Below are 13969 nucleotides of genomic sequence, written 5' to 3' on the forward strand. Positions count from 1 at the left end.
GATCCACAAAATTCCGTACAAAACTCGTATATAAATGTTTCCTAAAATAAAAATTAAAACTAAACTAATCAGGTCCTATTAAAACGCGTGCCCGATCGGGCGAAGGGCCGCCCGATCGGGCCCGCCTTTTTCTTTGCGTTCCTTTCTTCGCAGCATCGCCCGATCGTGCTAGACGCTCGCACGATCGGGCGCGCTATAACACACACAGCACCAATGCCGCGCCGCGCCCGATCGGGCCCTTTGCTTCACTTTGAGGCTCGGACTTCGATTGGGCTTGATTTCTCGGCCCAATCTGGATTTCCTCTTCAGGTCTTGAATACTCGGTCCAAATACCTCGGGATCCCAATTACCGAGCCCTTAATTACCGGCTCTCACCGATCCTGGGCTTCAAAAGTGGTCGTGTCCTTCTAGCTTCCGTAGTTGATCCATAAAGCCCGGGAAAATGCTCCAAGAGTGCAATTTCATGTAAAATACAATTAAAACTATGAAAACACTAGAAAACACAAATTAGTAATAAAAGTGGCTCGAAAGAGCCAAAAACACTACTAATAATGACCAAGGGACGGGGGTAAAATACTATATAAAATGGACATATTAAACTCCCCCAAGCCAAACCTTTGCTTGTCCCTAAGCAAAGATCTCATCAATGAATCAATAAATATGCTTCACCCCAAAAGTAAAAATCAAGCACCAACGATTCAAGATAAATCAAATAAACATGCTTCAAAATCAACCAATCAAATCCATCTAATTACCAATCTTCCTTAACAATTATCAAACAGAGCAAACCACAAGAGCATATAGAATTCAAGACTAGTGCTCACGCACTCAACTCTCCTTTTTGTGGCGAGTAAAAGATGTACTCGATCGCTCTCCAAACAACCCCTTTATGTGAACAATGCCCTCCCAACTCACACTCTCGTGTGTATAAAACAATGAACGCTCAATCCTACTAGTCGACTCGAAATATGCCAAATTATAACTTGCATTGATAAACGACACTTTCACATTCATACAATTCTATGCACAAAGGTCGGAAGGTCTTGAAAGCTTGTAATGTAAGGCTAGGGTAAAGAGTAGGATAAATTTGGGAATAAGTGAGAGAAAAGCTATGCTTAAAGGAGCCATATCCTAATAAAACTCATGATCAAAATAAATAATGATCAATACATCTCCAACAACATAACCAACTCAAACATCAACCAAATATACTCCAATCATAATAAACAACCCCAACTCATACATTTTCACTCATAAGATATAATAATGAAGAAGTGGAGTGAATAAACAAACTTATTTTCCAAACTTGAATTTTTCATTGAAGCTCAAAATTATTTTTCTTTGATCAACCTCCAACTAGAACATTTGAACATTTTTTCTTTTGAAGTTCACTTATTTTTTTCACATTTTTTCTTTGAACTTCTCTTTTTTTTTCTTTTCATAACATCATGCTTTATTTTTTTAAGAAAATATAACTCTCAAACTCATCAAAAATAAACATGATCAACAACAAAACAACTTCTCAAAACCCACCCAAATTGTGCAAATAATAAGCACACTACAAACTCCCTCACCTCACTCACTAATAGCTCCCCAAAGCCAAGCTTGGGACTAGTAACCAATGGGGAAAAATAGGCTTGTAATGCGGCTAATAAACAACAAAAAGTCAAGGCAACAACATGGGTAGCAAGAAGGGAACAAATGTATCTACAATATCTGGAGGCTACCTAAAAGAACAAATGCCTTCGTCCTCCACAATGTGCATAATAATGAATCATATAAACATTACTAATAGTTGCAAACCAATACTCAAATTCATTGGCATACCAAGAACTATGGAACTATCACACATTCCTTACCAAATCAACTAGTCAAGCACTATATTCACAAGTAGTTGGACAAAATTGACGCATGTAAAGGTTTCAAGGCAATCAAACATCAAATCATGATCAACTAATCCACAATGCCTATCGTCAAATACCAAGAATCAAAAAAAAAATTTCTCAAGTGAGGGGCATAGGGAAGCATAATTTACAATTCATTGGAACGTATTTTTGAATTTTTTATTTTTCAATTTTTTTGTATTTTTCATATATAAGAAAGCAATAAAAAAACTACACTAGGAAAGCAATAAATAGAGAAAAGAGAAAGAAGGTTACCATATATACAAGAAATCTCCCCCCAAGCCAAATCAAGCAATGTCCTCATTGACTTGGGAGGGTAGCTAGGAGGAGCTACTCCTCGTCGTCATCCATCCTCTCATATCCTCCTCCATGGCTCGAGCCGGCACCACCATAACCCGAACCACCTGCAAAGTAGCTAGGGTCCACATTCCCCCCCCCCATACCCCCAAAAGGAGCATCACCCCCATATCCGTGGACTGAAGAGTAGTCCACATAAGTACCATACGCACCGGGGTGAGAATACCCTCCTTGGGGGTATTGGAACCAATCGGGAGTAAGTGAATCGGGGGGAATAGCCCCCCGACGGGCATAATCATCATACATGGGGTATAGGCCCCTCCCGAGGTTCCTCTCTATGTGACCAACCCGCCCATCCAAGGTGCTTAGCCTAGAATCTAGGTTTTGCATCATACCCTCAACTCTCCCTTGCCCCGTCTCGATACGGTCTAATTGGATCCTAAAAGCCGAAAAGTCATAAGGGGCATTGGGGTCGACGTTATAGTCGACCGAGGAAGTGGGTATGCCATAGGTGAAGGGTGGAGGTGGTGGGTAGTGTGGTGAATGGTGAGTGGGGGAATGGTCTAGGGGAGATTGGTGGGGTTGTGGTGAAGGGTGGGTGGTCGAACCTCACCTTGACCATTAATCTCGAAAGTATAAGAAGGCTTCCCCTTCTCAAATTTGGTCAAGGCGGGGTTGGGTAAGGTGAAGGCTTGGTCCCTCCTACCCGATTGTCGGTGGACTATCCACCAAGTGTCACTCCCCACTGGTTGCACCCAGTTCAAACTCCCTAAATAGGCTAGGTCCATGAGGTTTGATCCTACAACTTTCCTATGCCCATCCGGGTTCCAACCTAGGTGTTTTCTAGCAATGTGGGTCACTAACCCCCCAAAATAAATAGGTGCCCTAGACCTACTAGCCTCGGCCGCATTGGCCGCCCTTTGGAAGTGATTGGCTATCCTATGAGGTATGTTAAATTTTTCGACGGTAAGAATTACATAGGATGCCAAAAGTTGCAATTCATCTCTCCTGACATTTGCCGGTTCATGCCTCCCAAAAATAGTGAGGCCGACAAATCTTTGCCAAAGTTTTGGGACGGGATGTTTAATCCACGTCCCTTTAGCATGTTGGAGGTTAACTAAATCCTCCCCAGTTAGCCTCTTATAGACCACGGCGGTGTGGTCTTGAGAGGGTTCAATCGGTTTATCCAATTTCAAATCAATCAACTTTCCGAATTCTTTAAGAGTTAGTCTCACATTGTTGTTTAATAATCGGAATTGTACATGAGTAATTAGTGAATTCATTTTAATAACATTAAACTTGAAATAAATTCTAATGTTAAATAGTCATACGTATCATGGCACATTTGAAAGAAATCACTCATGCCTATACCTTTGAAAAAAATTTCCACATATTTATCTAAGCCTAACCTAACTAGTGTGGGATGATGAATAAAACGGGTAGAAATTACCTGGCGATCGATGAGGTTTAACATCCTAGCCCGTTGCTCCTCCGAGGTAATGACAACCTCCTCCCATCCCGGAATTTGAAGGTCCGGGTTGACCGTTGGTTGTGGTGCCCTCGAACTCTCACCCCTTTGTGTCCTTGAACGTTTTGAGGCCATTTTATGTGGAAAAATTTTATGTTTGGAGCTTTCTCTCTCTAAGGGTTTGAAGGAAGTATGAGAGAAAGTGGGAGAAAATAGGTGGGAAATATAGAGGAAGATGTGAGGATTAAGAATATGTAAAAATTTTGAGGTTTTGATAGATGAATTTGAGGAGATCTTGGATTGAAAGTGTAGTTGAAGGTGTAAAAATGGAGGTTTTAGAGAGAGAAAATAATGGTGAAAAAGATGAAAGAAGAAGAAAGCGAGGAAAGAAAGAAGAGGAAAAGAATAAAGAGGACGGCCAAATAGGCGCGCCCGATCGGGCAAGCCTCGCCCGATCGGGCGAATATGCTGATTTCCAGAACCTTAGTTGCGCGCCCGATCGGGCGAGCTCCGCCCGATCGGGCGCGAATACGAATGAAAATTTCGCCTTTTCACTCCACCGACATTTCTTTTCCTTCACTCGATTTGTGCCCGATCGGGCAACCTCGCCCGATCGAGCGAAATTTGCTCGATTTCCAACTCTCCTTTCGCGCCCGATCGGGCAACCTCGCCCGATCGAGCCCGTACCCAGTCAGATGCCCTTAGCTTTTTCTTCGTCTTAAAATTTTCCTAAGTCTTTTGACCTCTTAAACCTATACATGTACAAAAACACTTATAAACGGTAAAATTTCACTCTCCTCGCCTCTCTAAAATAAAAAAAAATAAAAAAAAATAAAGAAAAGGAGAACTAGTCTAGAAAGCAAGAAATACGGGTTGCCTCCCGCAAAGCGCTGGTTTATCTAGGTCCCGCACGACCCTCTTACCACATTTTAATAACTAGGATCCTTGGCCTAACGCTTAATCGGGTGGTTTCTCACCCGGTCTAGCGGTGTTTAGGATACGACGCGGTTTCCTGACGTGCCCTGTGGGACGCCAATTCACTTTATCGGGTGGATCCTCCTTGACTTGAGTAAGGGGTTCTTCAATGCTACGCACCAAAGATCCTTCTTTGATCGAAGGTTGCTTCAAATTGTCAGTGCACTCAACACTTGCAACTCGATCTGACGGAACACTTACCGTAGGTTCAAATCTTACAACTTCCTTGATCGGTTCCACCTTTTCATCCTCAAAACCAAGACCAACATTGTAGAGTGCTCTTTCTATTGCATCGACTTCCTTCTACCATTTGTCTATCTCATCTTAAAGGGATGCAACACAAGATACCGCCTCCAAGGGATCTTTTTCAAGAGCTTGGGGCTTGTTAGAATAATTTTCAACCACATTAATACTGAAACATTTCTCCTCAGTCATGGAGCTTTTAGGGGCATTATTCAGATTAAAAACAACTTGATCATCCCCTACTGATAATGTTAACTTACCACTTCTAACATCTATGACCGCTCCTGCAGTGTTAAGGAATGGTCTACCCAAAATAATTGGGGTTTGCATATCCTCAGCCATATCAAGAACAACAAAATCTACAGGTATATAAAATTTACCTACTCTAAAGGGAACATCCTCTAAAACACCTAAGGGGTATTTGAAAGAACGGTCGGCCATTTGTAGAGTTGTATTGGTAGCTTTTAATTTACCCATATTCAACTTAGAACACACAGATAGTGGCATGACGCTAACACTAGCACCTAAATCACATAATGCATTATCAATCAAGAGATTGCCAATATGACAAGGGATAGAGAAACTACCCGGATCTTTTAATTTGGGTGGAGACTTATTTTGAAGTACGACACTGCACTCTGCAGTGAAGGCTACTGTCTCTACCTCACTAATAGACCTTTTCCTCGTCAATATTTATTTCATAAATTTTGCATACGAGGGGATTTGTGTGATTAATTCGGTGAAGGGAACTGTTACCTTCAAATATTTTACCACCTTACCAAACTGCTTATCCAAGTTTGTCTTCAATTGACGATTGGGGAACGGGAGTTTGATAATTGGCTTTGGAGCATTATTTCTCTTGTCTGGAGTAGCCACCTTCTCTGGAGTCGTATCCTGCAATGTAGAATTAGATATGTTAGTACTATCCTTTAGCCCTACAGGGCTATCAACTACATTGTTTGATTTAACGGAATCAAGATTAGCATTATTTAATAAAACAGGTTCATCAACTCTGGGCATAGGGGGCCCTTCATAGTTTGAACCACTCCTTAGAGTAATTGCAAATGCTTGATCCGTAGGCCGGGTCGGCTGTGCCGGTTGAGCTCCCTGTTGGCGGGCTTGTAGAGTAGCAGAGAGTTGCGCAATTTGATTATCTACAATTTTATTATGTGCTAGAATTTGATCAACTGTCGCATCTCTACTCTCCATGTGCTTTTGCATATTAACCAACATTGCTCTTATTTCCACCAGAGAAGGGTCAGAAGGTGAGGAGGGTTGTTGTGGTTGATTCTTCTGACTGGCATTGGGATGGTAATATTTCTGCTGCTGTTGTTGTGGCGCCTGTGGTTCTTGTGGTGGTGGATTTTGAACATTAGTGCTCTGGTAGGAAAGGTACGGATGATTCCGATACCCAGGATTGTAGGTGTTGGAGTATGGGTTATTCTGCCTATAGGCTTGAAAGGCATTAACTTGCTCCACGGAACTCCTGCAATCCTGCTCCCAATGACCTACAATACCACAATTTTCACAAAAAGCCTCATTAGAATTATTATTAATTGCAGAAACATTAGCTACATTAGCAGTGCTCAGATTATCTAATTTTTGGCAAATAGAGGTCAGTTGAGCTTGCAAAAAGGATACAGAGTCGACACTATGCTTCCCCTTGTTAGCGAATCCTCTAGGGTTCCCATATTGGGAATTGTGTATCGCCATGTCTTCAATAACCTGACCTGCATCTTCAACATCAAGATTCATAAATCTCCCACTAGCTGCAGAATCTAAAATTATTCGAGAAGAATTTCCAAGGCCATTATAAAAGGCTTGGATTAACTGCCATTGCGCTAAATTATGGTGAGGGCAATCTCTTTGTAAATCCTTGAACCTCTCCCAAGCCTCATATAAAGATTCATCGGCTTCTTGGGCAAAGTTCTGGATCGCACTTCGTAGTACGGCTGTTCTCTCTGCAGGATAATACTTGTTATAGAAATTCAAAACAAGAGTTTCCCAGTCAGTTATACCAAGTGTAGTTCTATTTAAGCCATTAAACCACAATTTAGCTTTTCCAGTTAAAGATAAGGGAAAGAGAATCTCCCTGATCTGGTCTTGAGTGACCCCGGATTGCCTGATGGTGTTACAATATTGACAATAGTCAGCAATGTGAAGATTCGGGTCTTCACCCTTGACTCCACTAAATTGCTTCCTCTCTATCATCGTTATAAATTGAGGTTTAATTTCGAATTGAACCCCATCAAGAGCCGGAGTAGGGGTGAGATGTGGAAAATCCGTAAGCTTTGGTTGTGAATAATCGCTAAGCTTCTTTGGAGCCGTCATCTTTGATTCTGGATCTGATGATACTTCTGAATCGCTAGAACCAGTTGGAGGGTCTCGGTGATTATTGTTATTATCACCAGAATCCGCCAGGATTTGCTTGTAGAGATTTTTCTGTCTATCGAAGGAACGTTCGATCTCAAGATTGAATGGGATGTAACCTGATGTGGAACACCTGGGCATAAACAAAAACTAGAAGCAATTTGAGATTATCCTAAGAGAACTAACGCTCCCTGAGACAAAAGGAAAATAATCTAGACTACAAAAACAATCACAAATAAAAATAAAACTGTTTCCCCGGCAACGGCGCCAAATTTTGACAGGGTTAAGTCGTATCCCCAAATCAAAAGTAATTCCTAAATCCTCTAACTAATGTAGATAGGGAAGTAGGGTCGAATCCACAGAGAAACGGATCTTTCTATTCCTAATTAACTAAAATAATCTAGATTATGAGGTAACCAATATTTATATTTTAATAATAAACTAAACTATGGAGATCAAAAATAAGGAGAAAATAATATATAAAAGGATCTAGGGCATAGGTTCACCAATAAATAATATTCCAAGGTTGAATATAATAATCATTCATCAATGCATAATTAATCAGATCATAAAGGGCTTTCGCTACGTATTATAATCACACAATTAATTTATCGGTATTAAATCTCATCTTTCGAATCTTGACCTAACCATTTGTAAATTAACCTGCCTATTGAAACTAGACCTAAACATCAATTCTCATCTGTCGAATCTCGAATCAATATTGTCAAACTCATGCATAAAATATCAGGCCTAATCTAGTCACAGAGCATTAAATCAATCAATAGGAAATTAATCTAGCATTGATAATCAACAACAATAAATTACCCTTTCATATTATTTATGGATCCCCACAAACCCTAGAATGAAAACTACTCACACATAATAGAAGTTAAACTAATCAAAGCAATAAAACAAGTCATGATGAAAGAAGTAAAATAAACAATTAAGATTAAGAGAAGAGAAATAGTTACCAAACTAATTTGTATTAATGGAAAATAATTAAGAACAAGAGTTGAGAGAAAATTTAAGAGAGGGAGAAATCCTAAGTAGATAGAGAAAGTCTAAGAAGAGAAGATCCACAAAATTCCGTACAAAACTCGTATATAAACGTTTCCTAGAATACAAATTAAAACTAAACTAATCAGGTCCTATAAAAACGCGCGCCCGATCGGGCGAAGGGCCGCCCGATCGGGCCCGCCTTTTTCTTCGCGTTCCTTTCTCCGCAGCATCGCCCGATCGTGCTAGACGCTCGCACGATTGGGCGCGCTATAAGCACGCACAGCACCAATGTCGTGCCGCACCCGATCGGGCCCTTTGCTTCACTTTGAGGCTCGGACTTCGATTGGGCTTGATTTCTCGGCCCAATCCGGATTTCCTCTTTGGGTCTTTAATACACTGTCCAAATACCTTAGGATCCCAATTACCGAGCCCTTAATCACTGGCTCTCACCGATCCTGGGCTTCAAAAGTGGTCGTGTCCTTCTAGCTTCCGTAGTTGATCCATAAAGCCCGGGAAAATGCTCCAAGAGTGCAATTTCCTGTAAAATACAACTAAAACTACGAAAACACTAGAAAACACAAATTAGTATGTAATAAAAGTGGCTCGAAAGAGCCAAAAACACTACTAATAATGACCAAGGGACAGGGGTAAAATACTATATAAAATGGACATATTATGAATCATATTCATTCTTGTGCTCATATTAATGCCCCCTTCTTGAGAGAATCCTTGACCCCTAAGGATCAAAATCAGGGAACCTCTCTTCTATGTCAGCAGCATCCTCCCAAGTGGCATTAGTAGGGTCAGCATTGGACCAATGAATGAGCCATTGAACCACAGCGTGACTGACCCTTTTGACACTTCTTTTGTCAATCATAGCTACAGGATAATTCTCAGCAGAATCAACTGGAATACTAGGAACTATACTAGTTATAGGAGGAACAAGACCACGATATCTCTTGAGCTGAGAAACATGGAATGTTGGATGGATTTTTGATGTTGCTAGTAACTTGAGAGTGTAAGCTACCTTGCCAACCTTCTTAACCACCTCAAAAGGCCCAAAGTACTTTGCTGCAAGCTTTTGATTTGGCCTCAGAACAACATATTGTTTCCTGTAAGGTTGGAGCTTCAAGTAAGCCCAAGAACCAACTGAAATTTCCCTGTCACTTCTATGCTTGTCAGCCTGTTGTTTCATGTGATTCTGAGCCTTAGCCAAATTTTGCTTTAGCAAAGTGATAGTGTGCTCTTTTTGTTGCAAACTTCTATCTATTTTGTCAACAGAACTTAAAACAGACAAATAAGGAATGTGCACTGGAGGAGCTTGCCCATATAATACTTCATAAGGAGTAGTTTGTATAGCTGAGTGGTATGAAGTATTATACCAAAATTCAGCCAAAGACAACCACCTAGCCCAATCTTGGGGAATTTCAGTACACATGCACCTAAGATAGGTTTCTACACATCTGTTCAAAACCTCAAATTGGCAATTTGTCCGAGGGTGATAAGATGTAGACATTTTCTGCTGCACCCCTTGTAACTTCAACAGCTCACTCCAAAAAGTACTAATGAATACCTTGTCTCTATAAGAAATTATAGCCTTAGGGAAGCCATGTAACTTGTACACATAATACAAATAAGCCTTAGCAACCTTTACAGCACTATAAGGATTAGCTAAAGGAATGAAATGAGTATATTTTCTCAGTCTGTCTATGACTACTAAGATGACCTCCTTTCCCATGGACTTTGGCAGACCATCAATGAAATCCATAGTAACCTCTTCCCACACTCTCTGGGGTACAGGGAGAGGCTGTAACAGCCCTAGATAAGCACTATTGTCATACTTACACCTCTGACAAGTATCACACTACTGTACGAACTCTATAATGCTATGTTTGAGTCCAGTCCAATAGAAGATACACTTAACTCCTCTCAAAGTAGCTTCAATGCCAGAATGTCCACCTAGAGCAGAGCTATGTAACTAGAGCAAAATTTTCTTTCTCAAGTCAACATTGTAACCCACTACCAATATTCCATTCTTTCTCAGTTGCTCATTTTTCCACTTGAATTGTTTGAGTGACTGAGGATCTCTTTCCAAATCTTCAATTATCTTTTTGACATTTGGATCATCCTGCCAAGATTTCTGAATTTCTTCCAGTAAATCAACATGAATGGTGGAAACCACCATATTCATTAATTGAGCCTCACTAACCCTAGATAAAGCATCAGCCACTTTATTCTCAGCTCCTTGCTTGTACTCAATAGTGTAAGTCATTCCTGCCAGTTTAGATAGCCATTTTTGCTGGAAGGGTGTGGCTATCTATTGATCAAGGAGATTTTTGAGGCTTTGTTGATCAATTCTTATCACAAAAGGAAATATCATAAGATAATGCTGCCATTTCTTGACTGCAAATACTATGGCTAACAGTTCCCTTTCATAAGAAGGAAGATACAAGTTCTTTTCTGTCAATGACTTGCTTATAAAGGCAATTGGGTGCCCTCCCTGCATTAGCACTGCACCAATTCCCGTGCCAGATGCATCAGTTTCAATAACAAAGGGCTGCTGAAAATCTGGAAGTGCCCGGACGGGTGGAGTTGTCATAGCTTTCTTCAGTTGATCAAAAGTTGTAGTGGCTTCTTCTGTCCAAGAGAAAGCATCCTTTCTCAGGAGATTGGTAAGTGGCCTACATATCTTACCATAATCTCTCACAAACCTTTTATAATACCAGTCAATCCCAAAAATCCCCTTAATTGCTTCATATTCTTGGGAATTGGCCAATCTAGGATGGCTTGAATTTTCTCTGGTTTTGTAGTAACCCCTTGCCTTTGAGATAATATGACCCAAGTAATTCACTTGAGTTGCTCCAAAAGTACACTTTTTCAAATGGAGAGAGTTAACTTTCATGATTTCTAACACCAATTGTAAGTGATACAAGTGTTGTTCACAAGAAGAACTATATATCAAGATATCATCAAAGAAAACTAGTATAATTTTCCTCAAATACTGCTTGAATACTTGATTCGTGATAGACTGGAATGTAGAGGGAGCATTAGTCAAGCCAAAAGGCATAACTAAGTACTCAAAATGCCTAAAGTGTGTCTTAAAGGCTGTTTTGTGAATATCATCTTGATTCATTCTGATCTGGTGGTAACCAGACTTGAGATCAATTTTAGAAAAGAAAGCAGATCCTTGCAACTCATCAAGTAATTCATCTATAATTGGAATAGGGAATTTGTCCTTTACAGTAGCTTTATTCAAATCCCTGTAGTCCACACACATCCTCCATCCCCCATGTTTCTTCTTAACTAGAACAACTGGTGCTGTAAATGAGCTTTTGTTGTTTCTGATCATGCCTTGATCTATCAGTTCCTGAACCAGTTCTTCAATCACATTCTTTTGAGTGACAGGATACCTATAGGGTCTAATATTGATAGAACCAGTACCCTCTTTCAAAGGTATTTTATGATCAAACTGCTCTCTGATTGGGGGAAGCCCTTCAATTGCTTGAAAAACCTCAGGATAAGAGTTTAACAGCATTTGAATATCCTCAGGTACAACATTCTGGTCCTGTAGCTTAGGTGTCCAATCATTGGTGGATTGTACCACCTGTAACATGGACAATTCACCTGTCTGCTGCATAATTTTGTTCAGTTGTTCAGAGTTAATTTCTCTGATTCCCTTCACAATTTAACCTCTAAGCTTCACCTTCTTCCAATCATACTTGAACTTGAGATTCTTAAAATCCCATAATATGGGTCCTAGAATGGAAAACCATTGAATCCCATAATACTACACTACTACCACTCGATGGCAGCAACAACATGTCTGCCTTGAACGTATAACCCTGCATTTTCCAAGTGAAATTTCTAGTTACAACATCACATTTGATTTGTCCACCATCAGCTACTTTCACCTACATGGGAGTAACTTGCTCCACCTTACACCCAAGCTTCAGAGCAGTAGTGGTGTCTACAAAATTATGTGTACTTCCACTATCAAGCAAGATATGCAAAGGATGTTTACCATGCTGCCCTCTCATCCTCATAGTGTGAAAACGACAGTTCCCATCCAAAGCTTGCAAAGAAATTCTAGGGTCATCTATCCCATCAGTACTGCCATTAGCTTCCAACTGCTCATTCACTTCCTCTTCCTCCTCCAATTCATCCTCTACTTCAATGTGAAACACCTGGGGTTTCTTTCCCTTACACCTATACCCAGGCTCAAATTTTTCATCACACCAGTAGCAAAGGTTCTTACATCTTTTCTCACTCATTTCACCTGCAGTGAGGGTTTTTCTGTTTGTGTTTGGTCTATAGGTATTTTGTTGGTTATTTCTCCATGGTTGTGAAATTCCAGGCTAGGTAGGATGTGTTTTGGGGTAGGTAAAGAGGTGGTAGGGATTTGGGTTGTGTTTTGGTTTTTCTGGCTTTAAGAGTGGCTTCCTGCAATTTGGCTAAGCAATGAGCCTGTTGCAGAGTGGTTAGGTTAAACATTCTTACAGAGAGTTGGGTTTTTTCCTCCATTCCTCCCAAATAACAGCTCAGCAAATACTCCTTAGACATACTCAATCTTCTAGCAATACCATCAAAAGCATCATGATACTCTTGTACATAACCAGTCTGTTTTAGAGCTTTCAACTCAGCCATGGGGTCATCATACAAATCACCAAATCTACTGGTTATGTCATGAACATATTGATCCCAAGTTCTAGGTGAGCTAATTTTAACATAGTTCTGGTGCCATAACAATGCCCTTCCTCCTAGATGAATAGCAGCAAGCTTAAGCTTCTTATCATCTTCAATATCATCTAGTTCGAAAAATTGGTTGCACTTGTATAACCATGATTTCAAATCATCCCCATTGAACTTTGGAAATTCAATTTTAGTTAACCTGGTGAAATAGTAATTGTTTGATTTACTCCTTTCCCCAGATTTATCACCAGATTTGTCATTGCCATTTCCCAAAATTACTAAATCATCATTAGTTTTGCTCTTATCTGCAACTAATTTAGTTATTTGTACAAATAATCCTAGCAACATATCATTAATTTCAGCAATGGATTTAGTATTTTGCGCAATACTAGCATTGTTATGAGCATAGTTCTCAGTGAGGGTCTTACTCTGATCTTCCAGCAAGCTCTTCAGAGTTGCTTCCAGCTTCTGAAGATCTGCAGCAGATGCTGCTTCAACCTCCTCTGCTCAGTGTTCTTCTTAGGAGGCATCTTGGCCGAGGAACAGGCCAAGCTCTGATACCAATGATACGGATTGCCCAATAGAAATCTTGATCCAATCCCTTAACAGATATGAGTACCAGGAATGATGAGCTAAGAAGAATTCCAGATTAAGAAAGGATCCTTCGAGAGGTTCACCAATGGAGATAACAGAAGAATTTAGAGAGGGAGAGAGAGAGAGAGAGAGAGAGAGAGAGAGAGAGAGAGATTAAGAGGGAAGGTTGTATTTCATTAATGCATAATCATAACATTACCAAGGTGTGGCTTACATAATCAGCTCACTTAATTACAGCTAAGCAAGAAGTAACAACTTAGAGAATATAATCTGTTACAACAATATTCTCTCATACACTCCCTTTTCTCTCTTCCCAAAATAACGGATTCTCATACTTATCCAGCTCAGCATTGCCCATTCCATCTTTCAGCTCAGCAACTGCCTCCAATATTGCAATGTGAATCATATTCATTCTTGTGCTCATATCAGT

The 13969-nt window shown here is 40.2% G+C and overlaps 1 non-coding gene across 1 annotated transcript; it reads left to right on the forward strand.

Moving 5' to 3' along the window:
* Positions 1-6730: 6730 nt before the first annotated feature.
* LOC145606855 (small nucleolar RNA R71) lies at positions 6731-6837 on the forward strand. Its single transcript, XR_014105449.1, has one exon. It is a non-coding gene; the product is annotated as a small nucleolar RNA R71 (small nucleolar RNA).
* Positions 6838-13969: the final 7132 nt, after the last annotated feature.

The sequence above is a fragment of the Chenopodium album genome, chromosome 2 (assembly GCF_948465745.1).
Source record: "Chenopodium album chromosome 2, dcCheAlbu1.1, whole genome shotgun sequence".
Classification (NCBI taxonomy): Eukaryota; Viridiplantae; Streptophyta; class Magnoliopsida; order Caryophyllales; family Amaranthaceae; genus Chenopodium; species Chenopodium album.